The following is a 21,267-nucleotide window of genomic DNA, read 5'->3' as shown; positions in this document are numbered from 1 at the left end:
GACCCATAAAATAAAGTTATTATGTAGTTTTTGTTGCAGTTTGGGCGCTGTAGAAACAAGACGCGCTGAAAGATGGCGGAATGTCGTTTTTTTTTTCATTTTACTCCACTTAGAATTTTTTTAAAGTTTTTCCGTACATTATATGGTACTTTAGCAACATTGAAAACTACAACTCGTCCCGCAAAAAACAAGCCCTCATACAGTGACGTTGATGGATAAATAAAGGAGTTACGATTTTTTTAAAGGGGGGAGGAAAAAACGAAAATGGAAAAAAAAGGGGCCATGTCATGAAGGGGTTAATGAGGAAAGAGCTGGTTTTGTAGCAGGCAGAGAGGGTAGGAATAATTCTACACACCTTCACTATCCACTGTGTTCGGAATAAAAAATTCCCCCTGATTCTACTGGGAATTGATACAGAGAAAGCCTTAGATAGGGTAGCCTGGTCCTTTATGTGAGTTCCTCCAAAGCTGATACAGGCAATCTTTTTGTTATACTCTTGCCCCCATGCCAAAATCAAAATAAATGATACTTTCTCCTTTCCATTTGCTATATCTAATGGCACACGGGAAGGTTACCCACTCCTCATAACGCTCTTCATTCTTAATCTGGAAGTGTTTCTATTCAGATAGTCCACCAAGACAAAGATATACATGGCCTAAAGGTGGGGCATTACACCATACAATCAACTGCATTTTCATTATCACAAATCCAGAGCACGGGCTTCTGAAGTTAAACAATATTCTACAGCAATATGGCACCCTCTCAAACTTTAAAGTGAGTATTACCAAATGCGCAATTTTAAGCATAGCATTGCCATGTGCAAGAGCGCATGCTATAAAGGCATCCTCACAATATCAGTGGACTAACTCCCACATTGAATATTTAGGGGCCTTGATTACAAGAAAACTTCAATAATCTATACAACAAAGGTTTTACCCCCTTGCTTACTGAGGTAGACTCCCTACTTCGTTCCTACGACCTTCCGATCCTCTCTTGGTTCAGACATAAAAACCTGCTACAAACATATACAGTTCCAAAAATCCTATACAAACTACAAATGTTCCCTATTTATCTTCCCATGTCTTTCTTTAAATCCAATGATTAGAATTTCTCCTTTTTGGATTTGTATGGAAATCCAAAAGGCAGCGTATAGTACATCGCTTATTGATACAGATGAAGAAGAATGGAAGAATTGATCTATCTCATATGTATTGCTATTATAAAACAATACAATTTAATAGGTGGCTTGGGCTAGAGAAGCCTTTCAAAAACTATGCTGAAGGGAAGATAGCGAGGTCCCACCTAACCGCGGAACAATCGCCTCGATAAAGGCGGCCCCATGCTTGAATCTCGGCCGTGGTTCTCCCAGAATAGGTGGTACACAGAACCACAACAAGTACAGACCATCCAAATGCACAAACAGGAAAATGACAGATGACAAACGCACTTACCACACAACCTCGCACACTAAAGCAGATGATAAAGCTGAATATAAAAACAAGGGATTAGTTCGTTCATTGACCAATGAGCTTAAGCCGCAAACCCAATGATCAAGAGTCCTCGTGTCTTGCGGGCCCTACTCTAGCAAGACACATATTCAGGCAGCACAGGACACAAAACACACAGCAAGTTGCAAAGTAAGATGTCCAGACACTACACACACAGCAAGCTGCAGGGAGACATGATACACAGGCAGACAAGACTGAGGAGATACAGCTTCCTCTTGCAAAGGGGCTGGAGTATATATCTACACCCAGGTCCAGGGGATTGGCTGACCTGAGTAACCACACCCAGCCAGCTCAATTAACCCCTCACCTGTGAATGTGTCAGGACCGACGGCTCGTGGGCTCTCCGTGCCCACACTGCCGCGGTCCTGTCACTAAGGCTGCGGGGGTGAGGCGCAGGGGAGCCCCGGTCCTGGTGATCTCCCCTGGCTGCTGTTACCCTGGTTGCCGGCTCTGGGCGCATGCTTCCTTGCCCAAGGGACCAATGCAGCTGGGTTGTTGGGGATGCAGCAGGTGCCGTTCCACAGTGTGTCACCATTGCTATGACACTCGGACGCGCTCTCCACCCTTACCTGTCTGTAGTAGCGCCGGAGGGCTAGTTCTCTTGGTGTCCTCTGATTAGCTCCTGCTGCTGTCAGACTCTCTGCCCCAATAAGCTGCTGGGGCGCGAGTTCCAACAGCATTTAAAGCTGCTCAGTTCCTGGGAAGATTGCCAGTGTTTGCCTTTACCCAGCTGCACCCGCATACTTCCTTAGTGATCACCTAATTTGAACCGCTGCTTGGACTTAACTACGATTTGCTTGACCCTTCTGTACCACGTTCCTTCTCGTTGCTGACACGGATAGCCAGATCTGCCTTTGTGTCATTTGTTTCTGTGTTGGTCTGTAAGTCTGACTCCAGCCCCGTGTCCCTAGTCAGGCTAGGGACCTTCACCCAGTTGTCGCCCTAGGGCTTAGCCTAGGGGGGCAATAGGTAGGGACAGGAGTAGCAGGCGGATTTCAGGGACTTCCAAATACCCGGCCCCCAGTTCCCTGACAGAAGGTGTACCAGGAAGCCTGTGAAACAACTGGTCCCAGATGCACAACCTTACAGAATCTCTGCTTTAAAAAAGGGACCTCTTGACCCTTAAATCATAAAAAAAAAATGTATGCAACTCCTCCAAAAGACACCTACGCAGTACAGGACTTACCCAATGGCCTAGTACCATCGCACATATGTCACTACCAGGATAGGCGTAGAGCAGGACTTCTCTTACGGGCCTGCCGCAAACACCCACCATATCCTGACCAGGAGGAAGAAAAAATATTGTGCAATAACTAAGCAGGACAACTGTGCCTTATACAAAAGGTCACCGAACAGTAGCCTGCACAGAAAAAGCACCAGTCCAGATGAAAAAAATGGAAATCCTCCGTACTGACATAGCGTGCACAGAACTTATCACTATGGGCCTGATGGACCAGCCAGGCAGCAGGAGAAGGGATAAAACTCAGGTACATATCGCACAGGGCTCTGCAGCAAACGGTAAAAACGTGTCATTAAATTATGTCAGCTGGGGACACCTCGCCGCAGTACAGACACGGGAACGGGATTCATACTGCATACAACATAATCCACATATTGGGAAAAAAGCCCACCGAACAGTAGCCTGCAAACGTACCACAACATAGCAACATATGCATACTAACATAGCATACCACACAAAGCATAACAACATACCAACATAAGCATAACACAACATAGCAATACAATGCCCCCCAGTTTCAAAAGGGGTGCATTATGTTACGTTTGTGTGGACAAACAAGCAGTGGGCCCACACGAACGTGACCCAAAGAGTACCGAATGGGGACCAACAGATAACTGAAGGAAAAATGGCGATGCCCTACCTAACCACGGAGCGATCACCTTGATAAAGGCAGCCCCACGCTGGAACCTCGGCCCTTGTACTCCCAGAATAGGTGGTTCACCGTACCACGACAATTACGGATCATCCAAATGCACAAACAGGAAACTCACAGATGACAAACGCACTTACCACACAACCACGCACGCTAAAGCAGATGATAAAGCTAAATATAAAAATGAGGGATTAGTTTGGGCATTGACCAATGAACTTAATCCGCAAGCCCAATGATCAAGGGTTCTCGTATCTTGCGGTCCCTACTCTAGCAAGACACATAATCAGGCAGCACAGGGCACAAAACACACAGCAAGCTGCAAAGCAAGATGTCCAAACTCTAAACACACAGCAAGCTGCAGGAAGACATGATGCATACACAGGCAGACAAGACTGAGGAGATACAGCTTCCTCTTGCACAGGAGCTGGAGTATATATCTACACCCAGACCCAGGGGATTGGCTGACCTGAGCAATCACACCCAGCCAGCTCAATTAACCCCTCACCTGTGAGGGGTGTGCATCTGGAAGCCTGTAAAACAACAGGTCCCAGATGAACAGCCTAACAGTCAGACTTCCTTGAGACTATTTGGCTGTCCTCCATCAAAGCTTATGCGAAACCATGCTACTACATGGGGCTTGTTAGGTTTGGGATTCTGTGGGGAAGGATCTAGCACCACATCCCTCACCATTTGCCAGGACTTGAACCCAGGAGCATCTGTACTAGAGGCGGCAGCTCTACCTACTGAGCCATCAGCCCTTTAGACAGCTCCACTGCATGACCTTAGCCTTATTCCTAGCTCCTGTAATCTATTCCCTGTCTTAGCTCGGCCCTGCTCCTGATTGGACATGTTATAAAAGCCTGGCCCTTCCTCTTCCTCTTTACGTGATTATTGTGCTTGCTGCCTAGTTTAGTAACGGGTAATTGCTGTTACCTATTACTGACTGACCCTTGGCTACATCCTGACTACACATCCTGCCTGCTCCCTGGTACTGCAACAGATACTTACCCGTTACCGACCATTGGCTACATCCTGACTATGCTTCCTGCCTACTCCCTGGTACTGCAACAGATACTTCCCCTTACCGACCCTTGGCTACACCCTGACTATGCTTCCTGTTTACTCCCTGGTACTGCAACAGATACTTCCTGTTACCGACCCTTGGCTACATCCTGACTATGCTTCCTGCCTGCTCCCTAGTACTGCAACAGATACTTACGCGTTGTCAACCCCTGGCCTTTCTTGACTATGCTAACTGTCCGCTCGGGTTATAACATGAGGTCCTTACACCATGAGTGCCACTGGACACTCATACAAAGCAGCTTTTGGCACCGCTTCAACAAGATAAAAATGTCAGACATTTTGATGCACCGCTCTTTGCAGGACTCACAATTAGTCGAAATTTTCACCTCTCAACTATCGCTCCTGCCTCTTCATCCCCTTCAATTCATAGATCTGTCCAAAGTATTTGACATTTTTGTAGATGCATTTCCCTCAACGCACCCTCTGTCTAAAATGGAGCTTTAGCAGGAACATTGCACAATGCAAACGTAAATTTATCACACCTGCTTACATCCAGTCATGGGAGAGGGAACTGAATATCAAATTATCAGCTATTCATAAGAAAATCAAACTATGTAGCTCACGTGGTTTTTCCAGCTGTGTTAGATTACAGGAATATCATTACCAACTACAGACCAGGTGCTTCAAGTCGTGGTTATGTGCATACCAGATTTCCGACTCAAACCTGTGTTGGCGTTGTGGGATCCATGGTTCTCTATCTGGTTTTAACTAATACAAAAAAATTGTGATATATCTCTTTAAAGAAAGAGCAGAAATAGTTTCTTTTCAACAATCTGCCATGATTTTGCCTTTTTGAGCACGACAGATGCTGGATCGGGGTCTGGATGTTTCCTCTTGGAAATGAACATTCACTGAACATGGAAATAAATGGATCCAAGAGGATTTAAATAACAAACAACTATTTCTCGTCCCTCAGAGAAACGTCACGGATTCCTTTCTGGGGGAAGAGTCACATGACCACAAGTCAGACAGGAATTATCACAGTGAGGTCTGGGCTTCAGAACTCTGGAGGAACTACAAGATCAGGTACCGTGTACAGTGGGCAGACCTACATGTCAGGGAGGTTATGGTAGAGGGGGGAAATGTTAGCACTTTATAGGATGTTTTAACCCTTGGAGTCCTGGGAGGAGAGTCGACTGATTTATGTTATGGAAGTGTAAAAAATTCATATAAAAGTACAGAGCTGCGTTTATTGGATGCATCAGAATGCAGTCCGTGTTTTGCCAAAGCTGATCATGATGTTATGTGTTGTTACGTATTACACAGGACCGCAAGTAAACCTGCATTCTATAATCTCTTCAAGGGCTACTGCAGATAAACGTAGGCATAGATACGCTCGCAATCGCGTGATGTAATTGCGCAGTAAAGGGAGTGCTGTCACGCATGTACTAGCGCAATTTACTGTAGTCTTTTGTGCTGCCATGACCGCTCACATTAGCGCGGGACATACCCGCAACATGATTTATCATTAATTAGTACCTAGTGTTATTGATTTCCCAGTGAAATCGCGCAATTCAGTGGGTGATTTCATGAGGATTGGGTGGTGGACAAAAATAGAGCATGTTGCGCATATTTTCACACATGCAGAATCCGTGTGCAAAAATGCACGGAAAGAGAACCCATTGAAATCAGTGGGTTCTCTTCTCTGCATTTTGTGCAAATACGCCTGTCTGCAGAAGCCCTAAGGGCTCATTCCCACGAATGTATTTTCAATGTTTTTTAAGGCTAAGGGTGGTCTCATATGGGCGTAAGTGCATATACGCTCGCTATCGCAAGGCGTATATGTGCTATGCAGGGTGCAAGATAACGGGCAATAGCGCTCGGATTGGCACTTTTTACTGTACTTTATTGCGCTCCCGAGACCGCTCACATCGGCGTGGTCCCAGCAGCACCATTGTTTAGTTTGCAGGTCAGCTGACTCGGTAGGCAAGCCAACTGACCTAGTATGCCCAGGTGGTATTGTTTAGCCCTGTGAAATTATGCCGTTTTGTGCAGACGGAGGCCTTTGGTGCACTACTGCACCCGAAAATAGAGCATGTTGCATCTTCCTACATTTTTTTTCCAAACTCCTGCGCTGTGACACGGAGTTTGAAAAGCCCGAGAGGGAAGAAAAAAAAGCCATTCCTCTGGATCCGCCCTTATACGCATGTTTTTAGAAAATAAAACAAAAAAGATGTTAGATATGCGTATCTTGCTGCGCATTTTTCTGCATGGCGGAATATTCCGCAGCATCCTTTGAAATATTCCATCCTGTATGAAAGTACCCTTAAGGACCCTTTTACATGGGCTGCTATCAGTGTTAAACATGGGCCGCTCATCGAGATAGGTGCTCATATAACTGGCCCTTTACTCAGGTCGATATGGGGATAAACAATTGTGCTTCCCCCATTCCCTGCATTCTGAATTTTTTTTAAGGGGAAGCTTGTATCCACCATTAAGCTATGAGTAGCACTGGGCAGTCACTTTAAAACAAAACCCCTCCAATCCCAGCAACCAAACTTTAATTTCACAGCGTCCTCTACTCTGCTCTGCTGCCCACCAGTTGTCTGCAAAATTGGAGTTCCACAGGTAGGTTCAGAGCAGTTTTGTCAAAGTGAGTGTCCTGCACTATTAATAGTGTAATAGGAGATACAAGCCATCTATGCAAGGGTATCAGTTGTAAGACTTTTTTTACATGGAGCAGGTGGACTTTTTGGGGCCCCCATGCCCCATGGTCTTGGTGTGTCTGAAAACGTCTGCACCCTCTATAGATACAGTCATGACTAGAACTAAGTACATTCTCATTGAATTCTATGGTTTTACGCATCAGAACATAATTTAAAAAATCACCTGGTCTTTAGAAGGTCTTAAAAATTAGGTAAATACAACCTCAGATGAACAACAGCACATGACAAATTACACCATGTCAAGAGTTAACAAAAACTAGGCCAAAATGCAGAACAGTGTGTGAAAATGAAATATACCCTTACTGCTTACCCTTTTAATGGGAATTAAGAGGGTAAGCAGCAGCCAGGTTCTGTTAATCAATAGACCTTGATTAATTGATCAGCTACTCTGAATACCTCTATAAAAGCAGAAATGTTGGCAGTTTGCTGGTCTGGAGCATTCAGGTGCATATTAACACAATGCAAAGGAGAAAAGACATTAATTTTAGAGAAGCTATTGTTGCCCATCAGTCTGGGGAAGTTATAAGTCCATTTCCATACAATTTGGAGTTGATCAATCTACAGTTAAAAAGATTTTTCACAAGTGGAAAACATTGAAGACAGTTGACAATATTCCCAGGAGTGAACACCCCAGCAAATTCATCCTAAGGTTAGTCCCTGCAATGCTCAGAGAAATTGCAAAAAAACTCCAGAATCTCAGACTCTAAGGGCCTCAGTTAGCATGTTAAAGGTTCAAGTTCATGACAGTACAATCAGAGGAAGACTAAACAAGTATGGCTTGTTTGGATGGGTTGCCAGAAGCAAGGCTCTTACTGAAAAAAATATGGGCAGACGAGACCAAACTGGAGATTTTTGGACATAATGACCAGCACCACAAATGGGGTAAAACAAAACACAATATATTATTACAGTCACGCCATACCTACTGTCAAACACAGTAGTGGAAGGGTGAGGATTTGGGCCTGTTTTGCAGCCACAGGACCAGGGCAACTTGCCGTCATCGAGTCAACTTTGAGCTCCTCTGTATGCCAAAGTATTCTAGAGTCAAATGTGAGAGCACCTTTCCAAAATAAAAGGCTTGACTGAAACTGGGTCATGCAATAAGTGTTACGATAGTGTGGGCAAACCAAGCACAGGGCCCACACGATCGTACCCAAAGAGGTAATGGATGCACGCACACAGGTTGCACCAGGGTCACATGGGTTTCAAGCAAACTGACACTGTTATACACAGGAGGATGGCATGGCCCTACCTAAATGGGGGATTCGCCTCAATAAAGGGCAGGCCAGTGGTCTTCGGACATGGGGCGTAGCTGATCCTAGGAGCCACGCACCAGAACGGGATGCATTCACATGCCGCATGACAGGGACTGAACATTAGGATACACAGAGCCAAAATACACAGAATACAGCAGCCACAATGCAAACACTAGTAACAGATAAGCTGAATATAAATATCAGGTATCAGGTTGACATTTTGTACAAAACATAGAAGCTAGCGGGCCAACTTCACGGCTTCTGGTTATACTGCTAGTCCCTGCACTAACCAGGAGTCCAGCAGAACCGGACACAGTTCAGACAGCCAGCCGCAACAGGAACAGGACAGAGCACAGATCACACAGCCAGCCGCAACAGGAACAGGACAGAGCACAGATCACACAGCCAGCCGCAACAGGAACAGGACAGAGCACAGATCACACAGCCAGCCGCAACAGGAACAGGACAGAGCACAGATCACACAGCCAGCCGCAACAGGAACAGGACAGAGCACAGATCACACAGCCAGCCGCAACAGGAACAGGACAGAGCACAGATCACACAGCCAGCCGCAACAGGAACAGGACAGAGCACAGATCACACAGCCAGCCGCAACAGGAACAGGACAGAGCACAGATCACACAGCCAGCCGCAACAGGAACAGGACAGAGCACAGTTCACACAGCACGCCGCAACAGGAACAGGACAGAGCACAGTTCACACAGCACGCCGCAACAGGAACAGGACAGAGCACAGTTCACACAGCACGCCGCAACAGGAACAGGACAGAGCACAGTTCACACAGCACACCGCAACAGGAACAGGACAGAGCACAGTTCACACAGCACGCCGCAACAGGAACAGGACAGAGCACAGTTCACACAGCACGCCGCAACAGGAACAGGACAGAGCACAGTTCACACAGCACGCCGCAACAGGAACAGGACAGAGCACAGTTCACACAGCACGCCGCAACAGGAACAGGACAGAGCACAGTTCACACAGCATGCCGCAACAGGAACAGGACAGAGCACAGTTCACACAGCACGCCGCAACAGGAACAGGACAGAGCACAGTTCACACAGGACGCCGCAACAGGAACAGGACAGAGCACAGTTCACACAGCACGCCGCAACAGGAACAGGACAGAGCACAGTTCACACAGCCAGCCGCAACAGAAACAGGACAGAGCACAGTTCACACAGCCAGCCGCAACAGGAACAGGACAGAGCACAGTTCACACAGCCAGCCGCAACAGGAACAGAACAGAGCACAGTTCACACAGCCAGCTGCAACAGGAACAGGACAGAGCACAGATCACACAGCCAGCTGCAACAGGAACAGGACAGAGCACAGATCACACAGCCAGCTGCAACAGGACAGAGCACAGATCACACAGCCAGCTGCAACAGGACAGAGCACAGATCACACAGCCAGCTGCAACAGGACAGAGCACGGATCACACAGCCAGCTGCAACAGGACAGAGCACAGATCACACAGCAAGCTGCAACAGGACAGAGCACAGATCACACAGCCAGCTGCAACAGGACAGAGCACAGATCCCACAGCCAGCTGCAACAGGACAGAGCACAAATCACACAGCCAGCTGCAACAGGACAGAGCACAAATCACACAGCCAGCTGCAACGGGAACAGGACAGAGCACAAATCACACAGCCAGCTGCAACAGGAACAGGACGGAGCACAGATCACACAGCCAGCTGCAACAGGAACAGGACGGAACATAGATCACACAGCCAGCTGCAACAGGAACAGGGCACAGCACAGATCACACAGCCAGCTGCAACAGGAACAGGGCACAGCACAGATCACACAGCCAGCTGCAATAGGAACAGGACAGAGCACCGATCACACAGCCAGCTGCAATTGAAACAGGACAGAGCACAGGATACCTACTTACAGGCACAGGCTAACAGAAGACTACACCATATAGTGGAAACCACATGAATTCCACCCAGAACTCACATGCACACAGATGAAACTCACAGCAAGTCCATGTGCCCTCATACAGAGGATATAGACAGTCAGCCACACAAGCTGACATAGGGAACTGTGTCAGGGATCCACCATCTGACGCACAGAGTAAGACATAAGACGTTTGGAGGCCGCACCTGTAAATGGGGAAGAAAAGGGGAGCTGCATGTGCTGCAGGACTACAGGACCAGGACTACAAGTGCCCAAACCATCTAGGGGAAGCAGAGAGACACAACCAGACCTACTTGGAAACACAGTTCAAAGTGGAAACAAATTACACATACCTGTTAAGTTACGGAACACAGAAGTAACATGACTGCTCACCCTGGGACACAGCCAAAGACTGACCAGGAGCTGGGTTTATATGTGAGCACAGATCCAGGAGATTGGCTAGCAGGAAGTACCACACCCAGCCAGCTCAATCAATTAACCCTGTGAGGGCTGTGCTGCTAGGAAGCTTAGAACTACAAATCCCAGCAGCACACGTAACAGTACCTCCCCTTTGAAAAAAGGGCCTCCAGACCCTTTAAACATACCAACAAAATTATATAACTCTTCCAAACTGCGCACGTGTACAGGATTTACCTATAAAGGATCTGACACCAAGGCAAAAATTGCAAAATGGGAGAGAGTAAGAAATAGTGCACCTAAAACAAGGCCCACTGTGCCTTACACAGCCAGCCTCAGTCACAGTAGCCTGCAAGAAAAAGTGTACTAGTCCAGTGGGGAAAACATGGCACAGGTACATACCGCACAGGGATCTATAGCAAATTATTGTCCGCAGAGCACAACACGCCGCAGTATGGACACCGGGACAGGAACACAGACTGCATAACACAGGACAGGAAACAGACAGAGCTGAAACTAAGACAGGGAGACTGACCAAACAAGCCCTAACATCCGCCTACCAATGGATAAGGGGACAGGATATCTGATCGGGTGTCCGCCCACCAACAGATGGGTAGCTATACAGGAACAGGAATCAGGCGTCCACAACCAATGGACGGGTGGCTCAGACAGACAAGGCCCTATATCCCCCTACCAACGAACTAGGGGTCAGGATACAGATCAGGTGTCCGCCCACCAACAGACGGATAGACATACAAGAACAGGAATTTGTCGTCCACAACCAATGGATGGGTGGATTAAACAGACAGACGGAGTACAGGCATACACCAAGACTCACAAAATAACAAACATATGCATACTAACATAGCAGGATAACATAACTAGCATATACCAACTTAGATGCTGCGTAACATACAACATAACAAGAACATAACATAGATGTTGCGTAACATACGAACATACCAAGATATCAAAAATACAACATAATGCCCCCCACTTACAAAAGAGGGTGCATTATGTTACGATCGTGTGGGCAAACCAAACACGGGGCCCACACGATCGTCCCAAAAGAGGACTGTGATGGATGCACGCACACAGGTTGCACCAGTGTCATATGGGTTTCAAGCAAACTGACCCTGTTCTACACAGGAGGATGGCATGGCCCTACCTAAGCAGGGGATTCACCCCAATAAATGGCGGCCCAGCGGTCTACGGATCTGGGCCCTAGCTGATCCTAGGAGCCACGCACCAGAACAGGATGAATTCACATGCCACATGACAGGGACTGAACAACAGGATACACGGAGCCAGAATGCACAGCATACAGCAACCACAATGCAAACACTAGTAACAGATGATAAGCTGAATATAAATATCAGGTATTAGTTGACATTTTGTACAAAACATGGAACCTAATAGGACAATGAGCCCAAGCACACCAACAAATCTACATAATAATTTCTGAACAAGAAAGGAATCAAGGTGTTATAATGGCCCTGTCAAAGTCCAGACCTCAACCCAATTGAAATGATGTGATAGGATGTTACTAGAGCTGTGCAGAAATGAATCCCAACAAATCTCAATGAACTGAAACTAAGTTGTAAAGAAGAGTGGACCAAAATTCCTCCAGAACAATGTGAGAGACTGATAAAACCATACAGAAAATGATTACTTCAAATTATTGCTGCTAAAACTGGTTCTGCAAGCTGTTGATTTATGGGTATAGTTAATTTTTCACACACTGCTTCTGCATGTTGGCCTAATTTTCGTCAAATATATAATTACACCGTGTAACTTGTCATGTGTTGTTTTTAATCAAAGGTTGTATTTACCTAATTTTAATACTTTGTTAGTACCAGATGTTTTTTTATTATGTCCTGATACATAAAACCATAGAATTCAAAGAGGGTGTACTTATCTTTTCTCTTAATTGTATGCCAAATATTTAGAAAAGATAGAGATTAGAGATGAGCGAGCACCAAAATGCTCGGGTGCTCGTTACTCGAGTCGAACTTTCCGCGATGCTCGAGGGTTCATTTGGAGTAACGAACCCCATTGAAGTCAATGGGCGACTCGAGCATTTTTGTATATCGCCGATGCTCGCTAAGGTTTTCATTTGTGAAAATCTGGGAAATTCAAGAAAGTGATGGGAATGACACAGAAACGGATAGGGCAGGCGAGGGGCTACATGCTGGGATGCATCTCAAGTTCCCAGGTCCCACTATTAAGCCACAATAGTGGCAAGAGTGCCCCCCCCAACAATTTTTACTTCTGAAAACCCCTCATTAGCAAGGCATACCTTAGCTAAGCACCACACTACCTCCAACAAAGCACAATCACTGCCTGCATGACACTCCGCTGCCACTTCTCCTGGGTTACATGCTGCCCAACCCACCCGCATGACCCAGTGTCCACAGCGCACACCAAAGTGTCCCTGCGCAGCCTTCAGCTGCCCTCATGCCACACGCTGGCCTCATAGCCACACCACCCTCATGTCTATTTATAAGTGCGTCTGCCATGAGGAGGAACCGGAGGCACACACTGCAGAGGGTTGGCAGGGCTAGGCAGCGACCCTCTTTAAAAGAGGCGGGGCGATAGCCCACAATGCTGTACAGAAGCAATGAGAAATCCAATCCTGTGCCACCTCCATCAGGAGGTGCAAACGTGGGCATAGCAATGGGGAATCCATGTGCCACACAGTATTCATTCTGTCAAGGTGTCGCATAGCTCAATCGACACTGCAAGGGGAAAGCCGTCAGCGCTCTGCCCCCTACCCAAGTCAGGCAGTGTCTTTGTGCCAGACAGGTCAAACACCGCGATGGGAACTAAGTTTGCACCAACAGTATAGGTGGGTCCTAGGAAACCCAAGACATGAACCAAAAATTGATCTGAGCAGCCAAACATGGCAGACTTGCAACGCGCCCACGACATAGGCCTCAGCCCACAGATTCAGCAATCCTAGGCTGGAAGCGGACTTTCACTGCACCAAGGACATAAGCCTCTGCACAAACCCTCAGCAATCGTGGGCCTACAGCGGACTCCAATGCTAGCGTAGCTGTGCACGTCTCATTAGCGCTGTATTGCTCCTGTAGTTTGTCCCAATGCAGTGCCCCGGATAGTAGAGCTAACGTCATATTAAATACAGGTGGGCTTTGGCCCACACTGCATGCCCCAGTCAGACTGAGGTTTTCTATAAGTGGTCACAGGCATGTACAACTCCGCAATGGGAATTCCGTGTGCACCCACAGAATGGGTGGGTTCCAGGAAGCCACCGGCGGTACATAAATAAATCCCATTGCAGTGCCCTGCACAGCTGAGCTAACGTCACATTAAATACAGCTGGGCTTCGGCCCACACTGCATGCCCCAGTCAGACTGGGGTTTTTATAGGTAGACACAGGCAGGTAAAACTCCCCTATGTGAAGTCCCTGTGGACCCACAACAGGGGTGGCTCCCTGGAACCCACCGGCGGTACATAAATAAATCCCATTGCAGTGCCCTGGACAGCAGAGCTAACGTCAGATAAAATGCAGGTGGGCTTCGGCCCACACTGCATGTCCCAGTCAGACTGGGGTTTTTTATAAAGAGTCACAGGCAGGTACAACTCCGCAATGGGAATTCCGTGTGCACCCACAGCATGGGTGGCTCCCTGGAACCCACCGGCGGTACATAAACAAATCCCATTGCAGTGCCCAGCACAGCTGAGGTAACGTCAGATTAAATGCAGGTGGGCTTCGGCCCACACTGCATGCCCCAATCTGACTGGGGTTTTTTATACATAGACACTGGCAGGTACAAATCCCTAATGTGAAGTCCATGTGGACCCACAGCATGGGTGGCTCCCTGGAACCCATCGGCGGTACATAAATGTATCCCATTGCAGAGCCCTGCTCAGCAGAGCTAACGTCAGATACAATACAGGTGGGCTTCGGCCCACAGTGCATGCCCCAGTCAGACTGGTAATATGTATCTTAACAGTAACCGCGTTGGTGGGAATGTGGTGGCGACTGCGGACCTAGTAGCGCGGTTTTATTTAGTTGGTTTTCGGAATGTGGCCAGGATTAAGTGGGCCGTGGCGGGGGGGGGGCTCTCTTGTTGTGTCGTTAAAGGTGAAATTCTTGGACTGCCACCAGATGGACCAATGCGAAAGGTATTTGCCAAGAATGTTTTCATTGTTGGAGGAGGAGGGGGATGTTTTTGAGGCACTACGTGTCCTGTCCACGTGTCCGTGGTTATATGCACCTTAACAGTAACCGCGTTGGTGGGAAATGGCCTTGCCGCCATCATGTCTTTGGGAAGCCTCCGTTTCCACACCCCAGTGACATAGCATTAGCAGCGGTATAGGCAGAGCCCAGAATTAGTAACATTTCAGCGGTAGCATTAGGGACAGGCCCCAGTAACATATCACTAGCAGCATTGTAGGGGGAGCACAGTATTACTTCCATTTCAGTAGTAGTGGCAGTCCAGACAGGCCCCAGTAACAATTGCGAAGCAGCAGTATAGGGGGAGCAGTCTTACTTCCATTTCAGTAATAGTAGCACTCAAGACAGGCCCCAGTAACAATTCTGAAGCAGCAGTATAGGGGGAGCGCAGTCTTAGTTCCATTTCAGTAATAGTAGCACTCAAGACAGGCCCCAATAACAATTCCGAAGCAGCAGTATAGGGGGAGCGCAGTCTTAGTTCCATTTCAGTAATAGTAGCACTAAAGACAGGCCCCAGTAACAATTCTGAAGCAGCAGTATAGGGGGAGCGCAGTCTTAGTTCCATTTCAGTAATAGTAGCACTCAAGGCAGGCCCCAGTAACAATTCCGAAGCAGCAGTATAGGGGGAGCGCAGTCTTAGTTCCATTTCAGTAATAGTAGCACTCAAGACAGGCCCCAGTAACAATTCCGAAGCAGCAGTATAGGGGGAGCGCAGTCTTAGTTCCATTTCAGTAATAGTAGCACTCAAGACAGGCCCCAGTAACAATTCCGAAGCAGCAGTATAAGGGGAGCACAGTATTAGTTCCATTTCAGTAGTAGTAGCAGTCAAGACAGGCCACAGTAACATTCCCGTTGCAGCAGTTTAGGGAGATAACAGTCTCTTTCACATATCAGTAGTTGCAGTATAGACAAGGCCCCAGTTACATTTATGTAGCAAAAGTGTAGGCCAACCCCACACACCTTGCTGTACCATGAGTGCAGGCGAAGCCCATAAAAATTACAAGGATTACACTGTAGGCGAGGGCCCAAAAAAATTGGTGTACCAACAGTACTAATGTACCTCAGAAAAATTGCCCATGCCCAACCAAGAGGGCAGGTGAAACCCATTAATCGCTTTGGTTACTGTGGCTAATTTGTAACTAGGCCTGGAGGCAGCCCAGTTAAAATAAAAATTGGTTCAGGTGCAAGTTTCAACGCTTTAATGAGAATTGAAACGTAAAAACATTGTTTACAAAAGTAATATGACTGAGCCTTGTGGGCCTAAGAAAAATTAACTGTTCGGCGTGATTACGTGAGGTTTCAGGAGGAGGAGGATGAATATAATATACAGATTGATGAAGCTAGAAGGTCCCCGTTTTTTATGGTGATAGAGAACGATGCTTCCATCCGCGGGTGCAGCCTACGTATTGTTTAGGTATCGCTGCTGTCTGCTGGTGGAGAAGAGAAGTCTAGGGAAATCCAGGCTTTGTTCATCTTGATGAGTGTAAGCCTGTCGGCACTGTCGGTTGACAGGCGGGTACGCTTATCTGTGATGATTTCCCCAGCCACACTAAACACACTCTCTGACAAGACGCTAGCCGCAGGACAAGCAAGCACCTCCAGGGCATACAGCGCTAGTTCAGGCCACGTGTCCAGCTTTGACACCCAGTAGTTGTAGGGGGCAGAGGCGTCACGGAGGACGGTCGTGCGATCGGCTATGTACTCCCTCACCATCCTTTTACAGTGCTCCCGCCGACTCAGCCTTGACTGGGGAGCGGTGACACAGTCTTGCTGGGGAGCCATAAAGCTGTCAAAGGCCTTGGAGAATGTTCCTCTTCCTGCGCTGTACATGCTGCCTGATCTCCGCGCCTCCCCTGCTACCTGGCCCTCGGAACTGCGCCTTCTGCCACTAGCGCTGTCGGATGGGAATTTTACCATCAGTTTGTCCGCCAGGGTCCTGTGGTATAGCATCACTCTCGTACCCCTTTCCTCTTCGGGTATGAGAGTGGAAAGGTTCTCCTTATACCGTGGGTCGAGCAGTGTGTACACCCAGGCTCACTTTTAGGACCCAAAAATATAAATTCATAAAAATTAACTTTTAATAAATATTGCTTAAAAACCTTATGGACACACAAACAAAAAAAAAATCCACTATCCGGTAGGGAATGTGAAATTGTATCATACAGTAACACTTCAAAATCAGTATCGATCTTGGACATTTTCTTTATTATGTCTTTAACGTCCAAAAGATAGCTCTTTTTTGGGGGGGTTTCTTGGTTTTAATGTTCCAAAAAACCTATGCATTTTTTCCGAACCTGAACATGATGTCGTAATCAGCCGGAATCTACATGCAACTCATATAGCCCAATGTATAATAGACACGAGATGTTTTTATGTACAGAATAGACCTTGTAATTTCCCTACGCGTTTCGCCCACTGCGTGGGCTCCTCAGGGGCTCAAGTATCTCCTGGGATGATTCCCTGGAGTAAAGTTATCAGTCATCAACTGAGTATAGAAAATTGTTTATAGATTAGGACCATAATCCATTAGAGGCAATGAGTAAGTATAGGTAAGGTACTGTATTGAATTAGCACCCCACTATGAGGAATGATCGCTGCAGTAATTCCTCCTAAGCTAATATGCAGTACTTGATAGCCTAATAATATTTCCTAGAGGAACAGTGCCCAGTTATCACTTAGAGTGATGTCTTGGTCAATACCCAGATAGTCTGCGCACTAAAAAAAGTTCCCCAGGTAATACATCGCTGTCTATTAGATCCTTTAGTAGGTGAGTTTTGATATACTCAAAAGCTATCAATAGTATAGCTCCCACTAAATAGGGTTTTTCTGCGATCAGGCAAATTCTCAGCTTAGTGAAGGGTTGTGACATCATCACGTCGTGACATCATCACGGGGCGTGGTTTGGAGGGGTGCTGGCTGAGTGTCAAAGCTCATGTCATGTGATCGCATACATCATCTAGTGATGCGGCCGCCTCATCAGCACAATACGTTCCGCCCCCCCCCCCCCCCCCCCCCGGCATCCAATGCTAGAGGAACAGTTTTAATCTATTACAAGGGGCGGAATAAAGCAGGCCCATGTAAATCTACATCGCATGATCGCATAATCGCTCAACCATCTCTGATTTAACTCTTTAATATCATTTAAGGCTCCATTTAAGCATTCCATGGTATTAAATCAGTTGGAAGCCTTGGAGAAGGTAGAAATCAATGAGCTAGTTCAGATTCATATTGCATGAGCCCGCAGCTGTTTCATTAATCATAATCCTCCTACTTCTTTCTTCCATTATGCTATGTTGATTAACCTAGATGGATCTCGTATTTGACTCTTATCGTATAGTCCCTTTTCAAAAGGAATAAATACCAATTCGCATGATAATATTGCTTCAATATCACTAAGGGGCCACTTATATAAGATGCCTCATATGTACATGCCATTATAGTAATGTACTTGTATATAATTGTGCACATTCCATGCTCCCAAGCAATTGTATTTTCATCATGGTGGTATGTACCTCTATAAAAAAGAGGTAAAGCACGTAATTCCTGAGAAGGATTTATTGTGTTCATACTCGTCAACCTATTAAAGGGATGGTGTATGGCGTCCAAAACTGCTCATATAAGACTTATATGCATGTTTAGATGTTCATAAGATTTTATGATGCAAAATAATTGATGGTAAACGCAGTAGTTGTACTGGCGCAATGATTACGAGTCTTCTGATGGAACACCCAAGCATAAATGCATAAGTTCAGGCAAATGACAACTGGGGCTATAATTCCAGTAAAATACATGTCCCAATACGCATAGATTTCAGACAGATGTCAGACGAAGCTGTTGAAGGATATACTCTCATTTAGCTCAAGAGGGATGGGTTCTTTCTGTAGTAACAATTTGTCTAAGTCACCTCTGCGACCATCCGGTCGGATCGTTTCAATTCCCTGGAATCGTATTTGTGTGATGTCCCCACCATGCACTTCCCACATGTGGGATGCCACTGGTGTGATTTTGTGGCGTCTGATATTCCCTACATGTTCTAGTATGCGTAGTGGCCAGAATGCGTGTAATGCGAGGGTCACGAGAAAGGCATCCTAACATGAAGTCAGCCATGTGTGCCAGGGTACCTGTACGCAACACATGGCTGTCCTCACTAGGAAGATCACTTTCAGGATCCTCCTCCTCCTCCTCAGGCCATACACGCTGAAAGGATGACAGGCAAGCAGCATGGGTACCCTCAGCAGTGGGCCAAGCTGTCGTTTCCCCCTCCTCCTCATACTCCTCCACCTCCTCCTCCTCCTCAACGCGCTGAGATATAGACAGGAGGGTGCTCTGACTATCCAGCGACATACTGTCTTCCCCCACCTCCGTTTCCGAGCGCAAAGCGTCTGCCTTTATGCTTTGCAGGGAACTTCTCAAGAGGCATAGCAGACGAATGGTGACGCTAATGATTGCAGCATCGCCGCTCACCATCTGGGTAGACTCCTCAAAGTTTCCAAGGACCTGGCAGATGTCTGCCAACCAGGCCCACTCTTCTGTAAAGAATTAAGAAGGCTGACTCCCACTACGCCGCCCATGTTGGAGTTGGTATTCCACTATAGCTCTACGCTGCTCATACAGCCTGGCCAACATGTGGAGCGTAGAGTTCCACTGTGTGGGCACGTCGCACAGCAGTCGGTGCACTGGCAGATTAAACCGATGTTGCAGGGTCCGCAGGGTGGTAGCGTCCGTGTTGGACTAGCGGAAATGTGCGCTGACCCGGCGCACCTTTCCGAGCAGGTCTGACAAGCGTGGGTAGCTTTTCAGAAAGCGCTGAACCACCAAATTAAAGACGTGGGCCAGGCATGGCACGTGCGTGAGGCTGCCGAGCTGCAGAGCCGCCACCAGGTTACGGCCGTTGTCACACACGACCATGCCCGGTTGGAGGCTCAGCGGCGAAAGCCAGCGGTTGGTCTGCTCTGTCAGACCCTGCAGCAGTTCGTGGGCCGTGTGCCTCTTCTCTCCTAAGCTGAGTAGTTTCAGCACGGCCTGCTGATGCTTGGCCACCGCTGTGCTGCCACGCCGCACGACACCGACTGCTGGCGACATGCTGCTGCTGACACATCTTGATTGCGAGACAGAGGTTGCAGAGGAGGAGGAGGAGGAAGAGGGTGGTTTAGCGGAGGAAGCATACACCGCCGCAGATACCAGCACCGAGCTGGGGCCCGCAATTCTGGGGGTGGGTAGTACGTGAGCGGTCCCAGGCTCTGACTCGGTCCCAGCCTCCACTAAATTCACCCAATGTGTCGTCAGGGAGATATAGTGGCCCTGCCCGCCTGTGCTTGTCCATGTATCCGTTGTTAAGTGGACCTTGCCAGTAACCGCGTTGGTGAGGGCGCGTACAATGTTGCGGGAGACGTGGTCGTGCAGGGCTGGGACCGCACACCGGGAAAAGTAGTGGCGACTGGGAACCGAGTAGCGCGGGGCCGCCGCCATCATGTTTTTGAAAGCCTCCGTTTCCACAAGCCTATACGGCAGCATCTCCAGGCTGAGCAATTTGGCTATGTACACATTTAACGCTTGAGCGCGCGGGTGCGTGGCGGTGTACTTGCGCTTGCGCTCAAACAATTGCGCTAGCGACGGCTGGACGCTGCGCTGAGAGACATTGCTGGATGGGGCCGAGGACAGCGGAGGTGAGGCTGTGGGTGCAGGCCGGAAGACGGTCTTGCCTGTGTCCTGAGAGGGGGGTTGGATCTCAGTGGCAGGTTGGGGCACAGGGGGAGAGGCAGTGGTGCAAACCGGAGGCGGTGAACGGCCTTCGTCCCACCTTGTGGGGTGCTTGGCCATCATATGCCTGCGCATGCTGGTGGTGGTGAGGCTGGTGGTGTTGGTTCCCCGGCTGATCTTGGCGCGACAAACCTTGCACACCACAGTTCGTCGGTCGTCTGCACTCTCAGTGAAAACTGCCACACCTTTGAGCACCTCGGCCTCTGCAGGGTGGCATGGCACGAGGGGGCGCTTTGGAAAACAGTTGGTGGATTATTCGCTCTGGCCCTGCCTCTACCCCTGGCCACCACACTGCCTCTTCCAACCTGCCCTGCTGCTGCACTTGCCTCCCCCTCTGAAGACCTGTCCTCAGTAGGCTTAGCAAACCAGGTGGGGTCAGTCACCTCATCGTCCAGCTGCTCTTCCTCCGAATCCTCTGTGCGCTCTTCCCTCGGACTTACTGACCTTACTACTACCTCACTGATAGACAACTGTGTCTCATCGTCATCGTCCTCCTCTCCCACTGAAAGCTCTTAAGACAGTTGCCGGAAGTCCCCAGCCTCATCCCCCGGACCCCGG

The 21,267-nt window shown here is 48.0% G+C and overlaps 1 protein-coding gene across 2 annotated transcripts in view; it reads left to right on the top strand.

The window, feature by feature from the left end:
• Nucleotides 1–5,315: 5,315 nt before the first annotated feature.
• LOC136632100 (membrane-spanning 4-domains subfamily A member 4A-like) overlaps nt 5,316–21,267 on the top strand; it is a 61,730-nt gene continuing 45,778 nt past the window's right edge. Inside the window, exon 1 of one of the 2 annotated variants that reach the window (XM_066606723.1) lies at nt 5,316–5,509. The gene's annotated coding sequence lies outside the window, so the exon portion shown is untranslated. The remainder of the gene's footprint in view (nt 5,510–21,267) is intronic. The other variant, XM_066606722.1, reaches the window with a different exon arrangement.

The sequence above is a fragment of the Eleutherodactylus coqui genome, chromosome 6 (genome assembly GCF_035609145.1).
Source record: "Eleutherodactylus coqui strain aEleCoq1 chromosome 6, aEleCoq1.hap1, whole genome shotgun sequence".
Classification (NCBI taxonomy): domain Eukaryota; kingdom Metazoa; phylum Chordata; class Amphibia; order Anura; family Eleutherodactylidae; genus Eleutherodactylus; species Eleutherodactylus coqui.
Note: the sequence above shows the minus strand (reverse complement) of the source record. Positions and strands in the feature narration are given on the sequence as shown.